Source organism: Dendrobates tinctorius, unplaced genomic scaffold, assembly GCF_039654945.1.
Source record: "Dendrobates tinctorius isolate UK_male_01 unplaced genomic scaffold, ASM3965494v1 ptg000073l, whole genome shotgun sequence".
NCBI classification, from domain to species: domain Eukaryota; kingdom Metazoa; phylum Chordata; class Amphibia; order Anura; family Dendrobatidae; genus Dendrobates; species Dendrobates tinctorius.
In genome coordinates this window covers 11,704,440-11,720,223 of record NW_027361741.1, presented here as the reverse complement: position 1 = coordinate 11,720,223, position 15,784 = coordinate 11,704,440, and positions in this window count along the sequence as shown.

Below are 15,784 nucleotides of genomic sequence, written 5' to 3'. Positions count from 1 at the left end.
AAAAAGACAGAAGTTCTGCCTACACCGACATCAGCGCTAGACAAAGGCAGTGAAGGTGAGAAGGTTGAAAATCCGAACCGCCAGTGTCCAATTCACAAACTGCCACATCCCCTGAAGAAGTGCATTGGCTTCAGGAAGAAACCCCTTCAAGAACGAAAGGAGCTCTTGAGGAAGTTTGGAGTATGCTTCAGGTGCTGCGCCTCTACCGATCATCTTGCGAAGGACTGTGTCATTGCCATCAAGTGTCTAGAGTGCGACAGCGAAGATCACGTTCAAGCACTCCATCCATCACAGCCTGACTCTGCGTCTACACCTCCCACCACAAGCCATGGCGGGGAGAGTTCAGACCAAGTGACAAGCCAAGTTGCGGTATCTTTTTCATGCACCGAAGTCTGCAGAGGTCTTCGAGACAAGTCCTGCGTGAAGATTTGCCTGGCAAGGGTGTATCCAAAGGGTCATCCAGAGAAGGCAGTCAAGGTGTACGTTAGTCTTGATGACCAGAGCAACAAATCACTGGCCAGGTCAGAAATCTTCAACTTGTTCGACTTAAAAGGAGACGTCTATCCTTACACTTTGGGCACCTGCAGAGGCGTTATAAAAACCTCTGGAAGAAGGGCCAGTGGCCTCATAATAACTTCTCTTGAGAAGGACGCCATGGAGATACCACTACCTACGCTTGTTGAGTGTAACCAAATTCCATTCAACAGGGAAGAAATCACAACGGCAGAAGACGCTCTTCAGCATCCTCACCTCAGAATGATAGCCAAAGAGATGCCACCCCTGGACGACAAGGCAGACATCATAATTCTCCTCGGCAGAGACATTATACGACTGCACAAGATGCGCCAACAAATCCACGGACTATTCAATGAACCGTATGCTCAGCGCCTCGAGCTAGGCTGGGTTATCATCGGCAATGTCTGTAGCGACCAGACACAGGATCCTAGCAACATCTCCTCTTACAAAACGCTTATCACGCCAGATCACCATGACTTGTCCCCCTTGCCAGACCCACGTCATTACTGGATGAAGGAGAAATCAAATGACACTAAATGTCAGCAACAACCATCTGCCAATTCAAGTCTGCATTGTCTTTGAGACTACAACCTTGAGAGAACATATCTAGGAGGCCGCAATGGCACAGTGAATAATAAAAATGTAGAGTAGGACCCCCCACATGAGATTGCCTTGGCGCGGCGGGGTGGCTCAATTTATTGATCAATATTTTGCCAAATGTCTCATTTTGAATAGTTAGATGTTAATATGTGCATATGCACCTCATGTTATGCGTTCTAACCACAAGCAGCGCTGGCTTCTCTTTTTTTGTTGCATATTGGTTTGTGGTTAACCAAAACTGTTGCCGTGCATGCTGGGTTACGTTCGCCATTTTTGCTGTGTTCATTGTGATGGATCTAGGCTGCTGTGCACACACACAGCATCCCCACCCTGCCCCAGGCTTTATTTAATTTGTGCATCTGTGTCTGAGCCTGCATCGCCCTTCATCTTTGTTTGCTGGTCAGGCAATGTGTGGAGGTCAAACCTGAGATGTCTATGTTCAGACCTGGTTGGCCTTTATCTGCACTTGCTTCATCTGGCTGCACGGGAGTGACGCAGATATGCCTCAGGTACGGATTGCATTTGATATGGTCTTGCTTTTAAATATCTAGGAGGCCGTAATGGCACAGTGAATAATAAAAATGTAGAGTAGGCCCCCCCACATGAGATTGCCTTGGTGCGGCGGGGTGGCTCAATTTATTGATCAATATTTTGCCAAATGTCTCATTTTGAATACAGTTAGATGTTAATAGAGTTGAGCGAAATGGGTCAAAAAATTTCAAAAGTCGGGTTTCATGAAACGAAACCCGACCCTAGAATGAGGTCGGCCACGAGGTCGGCAAATTACGCGCCAAAGTTGCGTTTCAAAAGTTTGTTTTGCGCTCTTTTTCAGCCAATCAGGATCCACGGACACTGTGGGCAACGTGATGACATAGGCAGGGGTCACCACCATCTTTCAGAAGGGCATGCAAGTGATTGGCTTGCTTTGGTGGGCGACACAGGGGTTATAAAAGGGCGTGCACGCCGACCGCCATCTTACTTCTGCTGATCTTAGCATAGGGAGAGGTTGCTGCTGATTCTGTAGGGAGAGCATTAGGCAGGGAAGAAGAGAAAAAACTGCTTCTGTTGCTAGCGATTGCCTGTACAACACACCAGTCACTGTGTGTGCAATGCAAGGGGAGGCTATATTGTGGTGGATCAGCGGTGTTGGTTGTTAGGCTGCCTTCTAAGGCTTCCTGACAGCTGCATTGCTGTTTACCCACTGCTCTGCAAACTGCTTTTTTAAAAGCAATCCCAACTTTTTTTTTTGTCCTGCTGAAGTGCTGAGCGTGCATTTTTTCACACCATACAGCGGTGTACGCTCCTCACACAGTACCGTGTAACAGCTGTTATCACAGCCACAGTGAAGCTATCTGTGTGTCACTCTGTGAGAATAAGTCGAGGACATGTTCCGTTCTTACAGACCTGCACCTACTAGTTTTGTCTAGCTTTCAAACAGTTAAATATATTTGCTGTTTGATCACATTCAAAACTATAGAGAGACAGCGTGTGTCAGTCCGTATACTTAAAAAACACGGAGCTTGACAATTTTACGTACACCGGACAGCCGTGTACGTGCACGCTCCTCTCAGTACCGTGTAACGGCTGTTATCACGGCCACAGTGAAGCTGTGTGTCACTGTGGAAGGATAAGTGGAGGACTTGTTCCGTTCTTACAGACCTACACTCTAGGGAGATTCCTATTCTGCCCAATTCTACATACACCTTGTAGTTTGTGATACACTAGCCAATTTCTGCCTGTGACATAGCGCTGATATTCAGTGGGCCTCACACAATCCATAAGTGTCCACAAGTGTGTGCAGAAATTCAAAATCTCCCTTATCCTGTAGTCACTTTTTTCACACCTGTGCCATCGAGCCTGTGACATAGCGCTCTGATATTCAGTGGGCCTCACACAATCCAAAAGTGTCCAGTGTCCACTAGTGTGTGCAGAAATTCAAAATCTCCCTTATCCTGTAGTCACTTTTTTCACACCTGTGCCATCGAGCCTGTGACATAGCGCTCTGATATTCAGTGGGCCTCACACAATCCATAAGTGTCCAGTGTCCACAAGTGTGTGCAGAAATTCAAAATCTCTGTGATCCTGTAGTCACTTTTTTAAGACCTGTGCCATCAAGCCTGTGACATCGCGCTCTGATATTCAGTGGGCCTCACACAATCCAAAAGTGTCCAGTGTCCACTAGTGTGTGCAGAAATTCAAAATCTCCCTTATCCTGTAGTCACTTTTTTCACACCTGTGCCATCGAGCCTGTGACATAGCGCTCTGATATTCAGTGGGCCTCACACAATCCATAAGTGTCCAGTGTCCACAAGTGTGTGCAGAAATTCAAAATCTCCCTTATCCTGTAGTCACTTTTTTCACACCTGTGCCATCGAGCCTGTGACATAGCGCTCTGATATTCAGTGGGCCTCACACAATCCAAAAGTGTTCAGTGTCCACTAGTGTGTGCAGAAATTCAAAATCTCCCTTATCCTGTAGTCACTTTTTTCACACCTGTGCCATCGAGCCTGTGACATAGCGCTCTGATATTCAGTGGGCCTCACACAATCCAAAAGTGTCCAGTGTCCACTAGTGTGTGCAGAAATTCAAAATCTCCCTTATCCTGTAGTCACTTTTTTCACACCTGTGCCATCGAGCCTGTGACATAGCGCTCTGATATTCAGTGGGCCTCACACAATCCAAAAGTGTCCAGTGTCCACTAGTGTGTGCAGAAATTCAAAATCTCCCCTGTCCTATAGACACCTTGTACCTTGTTTTACATTACTATATAGTTTGTTGGATTTTGTCTACATTTCTACCAAAAATGAGGAAGGCTGGAGGAAGAGGCCGTGGAATTGGGCGGGGGTTGGCAGCTGGTAATGATGGTGTTGGTGGTGGATCTGATGGTAGTGGCAAGAGCAAAATAGGACCGAATGCAGGAGGTGTTGAGCCTGCATCATCGTCTGGCTCCATAAGGCTTCGAAGGCTTAGTTTTCTAGGAGTTGGCAAACCGCTTTTAAAGCCAGAGCATCAGGAAAAAGTTTTGTCTTACATTGCTGACTCAGCCTCCAGCTCTATCGCCTCCTCTTCTGAAGTTGTAAAAAGTAAAAGCACTGAGTCGTCATTGGAGGCTCATGTTCATGAACTACACCTTTCCTTGTGTCCTTCACCCCAACCAAGATTGAAGGATGACGCAGGCCATACTACTGATTACTCCATGGAGCTGTTTTCACATACCATGCCTGGATTATCAAGTGAAATGGTGAATTACCCAGGCCAAGATGAATCTGACATGGAGTGCACTGATGCACAGCCGCTGATAGATGATTCTGCTGGTACATTCACTCAGAGCACTACATTGTCCTCGCAGTGTACAGAGCCAGATTCTGACCCTGATGAGACTCAGGTGCCCCTTCCCGCACACTATACCACCATACACGGTGACACAGAGGAAGGTGCACATGACATTGAAGAGGAGGTGATGGATGACCCAGTTGTTGACCCAGATTGGCATCCATTGGGGGAAGAGGGTGCTGCTTCCAATAGCTCAGATGAGGAGGAGCATCCACGGCAGACATCGACATCGCAACAGCTGTTATCTGGCAGGCCCGGAGCACTCCAAAGACAGGTTCCAAAAATCAAAAGAGTTGCTGGACAGCTTGTCCAGAGGGTCAAAAGATCACAGCGTGCTAGGCCACAAAATGTCTGCCAAAGTAGGAAGAGTGCAGTGTGGCACTTTTTTGAACAAAATCCTCATGATCAGGCCAAGGTTATCTGTAAGAAGTGCGCAAAGACCTTTAGCCGAGGGAAAAATCTGAAAAATTTGAATACCAGTTGCATGCTTAGACATTTAACCAGCATGCACTTGCAAGCGTGGACACAACACCAAACCTCAAGTGCCACATGTGCAACTGATCACAAAGAAGATAGTCAGCAACGCTACATTGTTTCCCCCACTGTAAGCCCACCGGTTAGCACAGCAGCAAATGTTGAGGTGTCGTTGCAAGGCCACAGCAGTCAGGGAATCCCACTGTTATATCAACGAAATACGGAATCTAGGCCATCAGAAAGAACACCAACTCCATCACCATCATCAACCCTCTCTCAGTCCACCCTGTCCACCGCTACTTCCACCATATGCAGCTCTCAAGTCCAGCTCACCCTCCCAGACACTATGAATAGGTCAAGAAAGTACTCAGTCTCTCATCCGCGTACACTGGGTTTGAACGCCCACATTGCAAAACTAATCTCGTTTGAGATGATGCCCTATCGGTTGGTGGAAAGCGCAGCTTTCCGCGAACTCATGGCCTATGCAGTACCACGCTATGACCTACCCAGTCACCACTTCTTCTCTCGCAAAGCCATCCCAGCCCTCCACCATCATGTAAAAGACCGCATTGTCCATGCACTCAAGCAGTCAGTGAGTGGAAAGGTGCACCTCACAACTGATGTATGGTCCAGTCGGCATGGCCAGGGCCGTTACGTGTCCATCACTGCGCACTGGGTTAATGTGGTGGATGCAGGGTCCACAGGGGACAGCGGTGGTGGGACAGTGCTGCCTAGCCCACGGTATAGGAAACAGTTGGCTGTAGGCGTTCGACCCTCCTCCTCCTCCAGAAGCGAAAGCTCGTCCACAGAGCGCAGTCATACGAGCACTCCATCTGCAGCTGCCACTGTTGCACACGAGGTGTCCCCCTATCGAGCAGCTAGTGGAAAGCGTCAGCAGGCTGTGTTGCAGATGATGTGTTTGGGCGACAGACACACCGCCGAGGTGCTGGCCGAGTACTTGAAGCGACAAACTGAGTCATGGCTGGGCAGTGTACATCTTGAGGCAGGCAAGGTAGTTAGTGATAACGGCCGTAATTTTGTGGCAGCCATAGCCCTTTCAAAACTCAGCCACATACCTTGCTTGGCTCACACCTTGAACCTGGTGGTGCAGTGCTTCCTCAAAAATTATCCGGAGTTAACAGCCCTGCTCCAGAAGGTGCGAAGACTGCGCGCGCACATCCGCCGGTCGCCTGTACACTCCGTTCGTATGCAGAAGCTGCGATTACTCCACCTTCCCAACCGCCGCCTCATTATCGACATTGCAACAAGGTGGAACTCCACCCTGCACATGGTGGAGCGGCTGTGCGAGGAGAGGCAGGCCATAATGCATTTGTGGGAGGATACACAGCCTGGCACTTTGAGAGCAGACATGGAGTTGACAGGTGTGCAGTGGTCGAAGCTGAAAGACCTCTGTAAAGTCCTTCAGTGTTTTGAGGAATGCACACGGCTGGTAAGCGCAGACGACGCCATCCTAAGCATGAGCATCCCACTTATGCGTCTGCTCATGCAAACTTTGACGCACCTTAAGGAGCAGGCGTCTGCAGCCAATGTTGACGAGGAGGAAGAGGAGGAGGGAATCCTTGATGACATTCAGCCATTGTCTGCTCAGGGACCTCTCCTGGATGAGGTGGAGGAAGAAGAGGAGGAGGATGATGATGGGGATGATTACTTAGGGGAGGAGGATGCATCTCGTGGGGCAAGTGAAAATGTTGGCATGGCAAGGTCTGGTACAGGGTTTGTGCGTGACTGGAGGGATGTGGATTTGCCAGAAAGTGCTCCTCCAACCAGCACTCGCAGTGCATCATTGACACCGGGAACCTTGGCCCACATGTCACATTATGCCTTGCAGATCCTAAAAAGGGACCCCCGCATTGCCAAAATGATGAACGATGACAACTACTGGTTGGCCAGCATCCTGGATCCACGCTATAAAGGCAAATTACAAAACATCATGCCACAGGAGAACCTTGACCTAATATTGGCTAATAAACAAGCAACTCTGGTAAATCGGTTGCTTGAGGCATTCCCAGCACACAGCAGCGGTGATACTTCTCACACGAGCCGTACGGGCCGGGGGCAGCTTGGCAGAGGTGTTCATGGTGCACACAGCAGAAGTGGCGTTGGAGACAGGGGTTTCATGACAATGTTGTGGACTGATTTTTCAAGTACCGCTCACACAACTGGTAATACTGCATCGATGGAAAGTGACAGGAGACAGCAGTTGTCAACTATGGTTACAAACTACTTTTCCTCCCATATCGATGTTCTCCCACACAGGTCATTCCCCTTTGACTATTGGGCCGCTAAACTGGACACCTGGCCTGAATTGGCACAATATGCCTTACAGGAGCTCGCTTGCCCAGCTGCAAGTGTGCTATCGGAAAGAGTCTTCAGTGCAGCTGGATCAATCCTGACAGAAAAAAGGACCCGTCTGTCAACCCAAAATGTGGATGATCTAACCTTCATTAAAATGAACCATGCATGGGTTTCCAAGGATTTTGTCCCACCTTCCCCAGATGACACATAGGGTGACAGAAAAATGGCTTGCTTTGGTCCACCTCTTCCTGGGACTTGACCTATTTCGCCTTTTGCATCAGCTGAATGTCCAACATCAACATATGCCACTTTCTAAAACTCCCTGTGCTGCCTCCCCCCCATGGCCGGGGTCACCACCTAGCGCACGACACCGTGCGAGTGCCGTTGCCCTGGACAGGTGGGTAGGCCGACTCTTGGGCGCAGGCACTGGCACAGGGTCCCTCATAGTGCAATCAAGTGTCTCTGACGGTGGTGGTGCACACCCGCCGTCAGACACACCGCCGTACTATGAGGGGCCCAGTGCCAGTACTGACGCCCACGAGTGGGCCCCCCTTGCTTGGGCAGGGCCCCAGCATTTGCAATCTTTACCTCTCCCTGCTCCTCCGCTGTGTAGTCTGGGCCGTCAAATCCATACTGTGCCTGACACCGTCTGAGCCTGCCTCCTGATGTATAGACATATATTTTGAATGTGTACGCTATCCATACATGTTATCCGGGGATACGGTACCCTTTCTCACCTTTGTGCAATCACGTGCAATCCATACTGGGCCTAACACCGTCTGAGCCTGCCTCCTGATGTATAGACATATATTTTGAATGTGTACGCTATCCATACATGTTATCCGGGGATACGGTACCCTTTCTCACCTTTGTGCAATCACGTGCAATCCATACTGGGCCTAACACCGTCTGAGCCTGCCTCCTGATGTATAGACATATATTTTGAATGTGTACGCTATGCTATCCATACATGTTATCTGGAGATACGGTACCCTTTCTCACCTTTGTGCAATCACGTGCAATCCATACTGGGCCTAACACCGTCTGAGCCTGCCTCCTGATGTAGACATATTTTGAATGTGTACGCTATCCATACATGTTATTCGGGGATACGGTACCCTTTCTCACCTTTGTGCAATCACGTGCAATCCATACTGGGCCTAACACCGTCTGAGCCTGCCTCCTGATGTATAGACATATATTTTGAATGTGTACGCTATCCATACATGTTATCCGGGGATACGGTACCCTTTCTCACCTTTGTGCAATCATGTGCAAGCCATACTGGGCCTAACACCGTCTGAGCCTGCCTCCTGATGTATAGACATATTTTGAATGTGTACGCTATGCTATCCATACATGTTATCTGGAGATACGGTACCCTTTCTCACCTTTGTGCAATCACGTGCAATCCATACTGGGTCTAACACCGTCTGAGCCTGCCTCCTGATGTATAGACATATATTTTGAATGTGTACGCTATCCATACGTTATCCGGGGATACGGTACCCTTTCTCACCTTTGTGCAATCACGTGCAAGCTATACTAGGCCTAACACCGTCTGAGCCTGCCTCCTGATGTATAGACATATATTTTGAATGTGTACACTATGCTATCCATACATGTTATCTGGGGATACGGTACCCTTTCTCACCTTTGTGCAATCACGTGTAATCCATACTGCGCGTGAGAACGGCTGGCGAGCTGTTAAGCAAGCTACAGCACCTGTGGTTTGCACACGTAAGTTTTTCATTTTTTCAGGAATGACGGTTAGGCCTAATTTCGGAACTGCGGTTGACCTGCACTTACTGGGAAATCATCGTTCGCGGGTAATAATTGTAATCAGTGATCCCCATCACTAACGTTGTTCAGCGGGTTATCTGCACCTGTAAGCGACAAACCCTGGCCTTTTCAGTGTAGCGCACATGCAGCCACGGACATGTAAGGGCATAACACACCAGTTATTGGCCAATCTCATGGGCCAGAGCCTCACGTGTCCCTCTAGTAAGCCAGACTCGGACCGCGGGGCATGACGGAGTCTCGTTCGTTAACGGAATTAAGCTTGCAATGTGTGCATCTTTTCTGTAGCTGGCATGGTTGAGGTTTCCCAGGTGGAGTCGAATTTAACCGTAGGCTCCACTCCTGGTGGTGCCCTTCTGGACATTCCTTTAACCCCTTCCCGACATCCGACGGTATATCCCGTCCATGGGACCTGGGCCCCTATGCCCATGGACGGGATAGTACGTCGGGCGCGATCAGCGGCGCCCACATGGTGAGCGCCGCTGATCGCGGCCGGGTGTCAGCTGATTATCACAGCTGACACCCGGCACAATGTGTCAGGGGCGGTCACGGACCGCCCCCGACACGATAACCCCTTGCACACCGCGATCAAACATGATCGCGGTGTACCGGGAGTTAAAGGGAAGCATCGGCAGGGAGGGGGGCTCCCTCCGTGCTTCCCTGAGCCCCCCACGGCAGCGCAATGTGCAGCGCTGCTGCGGGGGACTCCTTTCCTCCAGGCCCCCGAATCCAAGATGGCGACGGGGGCCTGAGGAAGCTGGCTTCCTCAGTGCCTGCAAAGCGCAGGCATGAGGAAACCGTCTGCAGTGCTTGTGTCAGATCGCTGATCTGTCACAGTGATCTGTGATGTGACAGATCAGCGATCTGTCACAGGACAGTGATGTCCCACCTGGGACTATTTAATAAAGTAAAAAAAAAAATAAAAAAAGTGTAAAAATAATTAAAAAAAAAATCGCCAAATAAATTAGAAAAAAAAAAAAAAATATTCCCCCAATAAATCCATTTTTTGGAAATAATAAAAAAAACAATAAAAGTACACATATTAGGTATCGCCGCGTCCGTAACGACCCGCCCTATAAAACTGTCCCATTAGTTAACCCCTTTAGCGAACTCCTTAAAAAATAAAAATAAAAAACGAAGCAAAAAATAATGATTTATTATCATACTGCCAAACAAAAAGTGTAATAACGCACGATCAAAAAGACGCATATAAATATCCATGGTACCGCTGAAAACGTCATCTTGTCCCACAAAAAACGAGCCGCCACACAGCATCATCAGCAAAAAAATAAAAAAGTTACAGCTCGCATAATAAAGCGATGCAAAAATAATTATTTTTTATATAAAATAGTTTTCATTGCATAAAACCGACAAAAACATAAAAAAACGACCTAAATGAGGTATCGCTGTAACCGTACTGACCCGAAGAATAAAACCGCTTTATCAATTTTACCGCACGCGGAACGGTGTAAACGCACCCCCCCAAAAGAAATTCATGAAACGCTGGTTTTTGTTCATTCTGCGTCCCAAAAATCGGAATAAAAAGCGATCAAAAAATTTCACGTGCCCGAAAATGGTACCAATAAAAACGTCAACTCGTCCCGCAAAAAATAAGACCTCACATGACCCGGTGGGTTAAAATACGGAAAAATTATAGCTCTCAATATGTGGTGATGCAAAAACTATTTTTACAATAAAAAGCGTCTTTTAGCGTGCGACAGCTGCCAAATATAAAAACCGCCATCAATAGTAAATCAAACCCCCCGTTATCACCCCCTTAGTTAGGGAAAAATAATAAAATAAAAAAAATGTATTTATTTCCATTTTTCCATTAGGGTTAGGGCTAGGGTTAGGGCTAGGGGTGTGTTGGGGTAGGGTTAGGGCTAGGGTTAGGGTTAGGGCTAGGGGCATGTTGGGGTTGGAGTTAGAATTGGGGGTTTCCACTATTTGGGCACATCAGGGGCTCTCCAAATGCAACATGGCGTCTGATCTCAATTCCAGCCAATTCTGAGTTGAAAAAGTCAAATGGTGCTGATTCCCTTCCAAGCTCTGCCATGCGCCCAAACAGTGTTTTACCCCCACATGTAGGGTATCAGCCTACTCAGGACAAATTGCAAAACAATTTTTGGGGTCTAATTTCTCCTGTTACCCTTAGGAAAATAAAAAATTGGGGGCAAAAATATCATTTTTGTGGAAAAAAATGATTTTTTTATTTTCACGTCCGAGTGTTATAAACTTCTGTGAAGCACTTGGGGGTTCAAAGTGCTCACCACACATCTAGATAAGTTCCGTGGGGGGTCTAGTGTCCAAAATGGGGTCACTTGTGGGGAGTTTCAATAGTTTAGGTACATCAGGGGCTCTCCAAATGCACATGACACCCGCAGACCATTCCATCAAAGTCTGCATTCCAAAACGTCACTACTTCCCTTCCGAGCCCCGACGTGTGCCCATACAGTAGTTTTCTCCCACATATGGGGTATCAGCATACTCAGGACAAATTGGACAACAACTTTTAAGGTCCAATTTCTCCTGGTACCCTTGGGAAAATAAAAAAATGGTGACTAAAAGATCATGTTTGTGGATAAATACGAATTTTTTATTTTCACGCCCGGGCGTTATAAACTTCTGTGAAGCACTGGGGTGTTCAAAGTGCTCACCACACATCTAGATAAGTTCCTTGGGGGGTCTAGTTTACAAAATGGTGTCATATGTGGGGGGTTTCCACTGTTTAGGTACATTAGGGGCTCTCCAAAGGCATCATGACACCCGCAGACCATTCCATCAAAGTCTGCATTCCAAAACGTCACTACTTCCCTTCCGAGCCCCGACGTGTGCCCATACAGTAGTTTTCTCCCATATATGGGGTATCAGCATACTCAGGACAAATTGGAAAACAACTTTTAAGGTCCAATTTCTCCTGGTACCCTTGGGAAAATAAAAAAATGGTGACTAAAAGATCATGTTTGTGGAAAAAATACGAATTTTTTATTTTCACGCCCGGGCGTTATAAACTTCTGTGAAGCACTGGGGGGTTCAAAGTGCTCACCACACATCTAGATAAGTTCCTTGGGGGGTCTAGTTTACAAAATGGTGTCATTTGTGGGGGGTTTCCACTGTTTAGGTACATTAGGGGCTCTCCAAAGGCAACATGACACCCGCAGACCATTCCATCAAAGTCTGCATTCCAAAACGTCACTACTTCCCTTCCGAGCCCCGAAGTGTGCCCATACAGTAGTTTTCTCAAACATATGGGGTATCAGCATACTCAGGACAAATTGGACAACAACTTTTGGGGTCCAATTTCTCCTGGTACCCTTGGGAAAATAAAAACATGGTGACTAAAAGATCATGTTTGTGGAAAAAATACGAATTTTTTATTTTCACGCCCGGGCGTTATAAACTTCTGTGAAGCACTGGGGGGGTCAAAGTGCTCACCACACATCTAGATAAGTTCCTTAGGGGGTCTAGTTTCCAAAATGGTGTCATTTGCGGGGGGTTTCCACTGTTTTGGTACATCAGGAGTTTTCCAAACGCGACATGGTGTCCGATCTCAATTCTAGCCAAAAATGTCAAATGGCGCTGCTTCCCTTCCGAGCTCTGCCATGCGCCCAAAAAGTGGTTTACCCCCACATGTGGGGTATCAGCGTACTCAGGACAAATTGCACAATAACTTTTAGGGTCCTGTTACCCTTGGAAAAATAAGAATTGAGGGTGAAAAGATCATTTTTGTGGAAAAAATATGATTTTTTAATTGTACCGCTGTACGTTATAAACTTTTGTAAAGCCCTTGTGGGTTCAAAGTTCTCACCACATATCTAGATAAGTTCCTTGGGGGGTCTAGTTTCCAAAATGGGGTCACTTGTAGGGGGTTTCCACTGTTTAGGTACATCAGGGACTCTCCAAACGTGACATGGCGTCCAATCTGAATTCCAGCCAATTTTGCATTGAAAAAGTCAAACGGCGCTCCTTCCATTCTGAGCTCTGCCATGCGCCGAAACAGTCGTTCCCCCCCACATATCAGGTATCTGCGTACTCAGGACAAATTGCACAATAACTTTTGCAGTCCAATTTCTCTTTTTACCCTTGGTAAAATAAAAAAAATTGAACCTGAATTATTTTTTTTATGAAAAAAAGTTAGATGTTCATTTTTTTTAAACATTCAAAAAAATTCCTGTGACGCACCTAAAGGGTTAATAAACTTCTTGAATGTGGTTTTGAGCACCTTAAGGGGTGCAGTTTTTAGAATGGTGTCACTTTTGGGTATTTTCTATCATATAGACCCCTCAAAGTGGCTTCAAATGTGATGTGGTCCTAAAAATAAAATGGTGTTGTAAAAATGAGAAATCGCTGGTCAACTTTTAACCCTTATAACTTCCTAACAAAAAAAATTTTGGTTCCAAAATTGTGCTGATGTAAAGTAAACATGTGGGAAATGTTAGTTATCAAGTTTTTTGTGTGCCGTATCTCTGTGATTTAAGGGCATAAAAATTCAAAGTTGGAAAATTGCGAAATTTTCAAAATTTTCGCCAAATTTCCGTTTTTCTCACAAATAAACGCAAGTTATTTGAATGAAATTTTACCACTAACATGAAGTACAATATGTCACGAGAAAACAATGTCAGAATCACCGGGATCCATGGAAGCGTTCCAGAGTTATGACCTCATAAAGGTACAGTGGTCAGAATTGTAAAAATTGGCCCGGTCATGAACGTGCAAACCACCCTTGGGGGTGAAGGGGTTAAGGTTCAGCTTTGCAACCATACTGCCCACGTAAAACAAACACTTTGCCTTCATGAACGCTGTTTGGAGGGTCATGACTCGTGGGAATAACGCCGCCCAATCAGTTAACCTGCTAGAGAGATCCTTCGTTGCTCCCAAGCATGACATCACACTCCCTAGGAGGAAGGTAATGCCACTGTGGCGACCGTACTCCTGGGGGCGACACAAGTGCACTGATGCCCAGCCACTGCTCGATGAATCTGCTGGTACATTGACCCAGACCACTACATTCCCCTCGCATGCTACATGGCCTGAATCTGACCCTGATGAAACTCAGGTTACCCTTCCCATATACAGTTCCATCTTACACGGTGACAAAGAGGAAGCTGCAGATGAAAGTGCAGGTTCGGCCCACCCGCCATCAGACACACCACCGTCCTATCAGGGGCCCTGTGCCAGTGCCGTCGCCAACGAGTGGGCCCCCCTGCTTGCTCAGGATCACAGCACTTGCAAGGTTGAAATACTGTGCAGTGAGATGGAAGATGGGGACGACGAGGAGTCCAGACTAGTACAGGGATTCCCTAGCGAGACTTATTTGATTGTTTTCAATGTTGGGACAGCAATTTTTGGGGAGCACTATACTCTGGAGAATGATAGATGGGGCCCACCATACACTGGAACATTCCAAAGGTGGACATCAGACACTGGAGCAGCATTTACAGGGCCCATTATACACTAGAGCATTAGAAATGGGGCCCATTATGTTTGGAGCATTATTTGGACCCATAAGACAGTGGAGCTTCATCCATGGGGTCCAACATATATACTGTAGCATTATGTGGAGCTCATCATATACTGTTTCAAACATTATATGGGACCAATGATTCTGTATGGAGAAATAGATGGGCCTCGTCATGAGATGTAAAAAGTGAAGTATTTTTCATTGTACTATACCGCTATTTCTCTGCCGTATCGGAGCATGATGAGTTGTGGTATGTGTTAAAGGGGCGCTCTTTCGCCCAGGGCACATGAAAACCTGGAGCCAGCCCTACCCCCCCACAACTTTAGCCAAATAACCCCCATTTTTCAGTGCGTAACTAGTATTATGAAGTTAATTAAGGTTGACAAGCTTCCGTAACAAGAATTTATGCTTTTGGCATTCAAATGAGCACTGTAGGTGTGTTTCCTGTCCTCCTCTCACTGCCGACTTGTATTTCCCATTGACTTACATTGGGTTTCGTGTTTCGGGACGACCCCGACTTTTCCCTATAATCGGCCGATCTTGCTCGACCCGACTTTTGGAAAAGTTGGGTTTCACGAAACGAAACTCGACCCTAAAAAACCAAAAGTCGCTCAACTCTAGATGTTAATATGTGCATATGCACCTCATGTTATGCGTTCTAACCACAAGCAGCGCTGGCTTCTCTTTTTTTTGCTGCATATTGGTTTCTGGTTGTCCACCACTGTTGCCGTGCGCGCTGGATTACGTTCGCCATTTTTGCTGTGTTCATTGTGATGGATCTAGGCTGCTGTGCACACACACACAGCAGCCCTGCCCTGCCCCAGGCTTTATTCAATTTGTGCATCTGAGTCTAAGCCTGCATCGCCCTTCATCTGTGTTTGCTGGTCAGGCAATGTGTGGAGGTCAAACCTGAGATGTCTATGTTCAGACCTGGTTGGCCTTTATCTGCACTTGCTTCATCTGGCTGCACGGGAGTGACGCAGATATGCCTCAGGTACGGATTGCATTTGATATGGTCTTGCTTTTAAATATCTAGGAGGCCATAATGGCACAGTGAATAATAAAAATGTAGAGTAGGACCCCCCCACATGAGATTGCCTTGGCGCGGCGGGGTGGCTCAATTTATTGATCAATATTTTGCCAAATGTCTCATTTTGAATACAGTTAGATGTTAATATGTGCATATGCACCTCATGTTATGCGTTCTAACCACAAGCAGCGCTGGCTTCTCTCTTTTTTTGTTGAGAGAACAACACTCGGTCCTACAACAAAGAACAACAACTC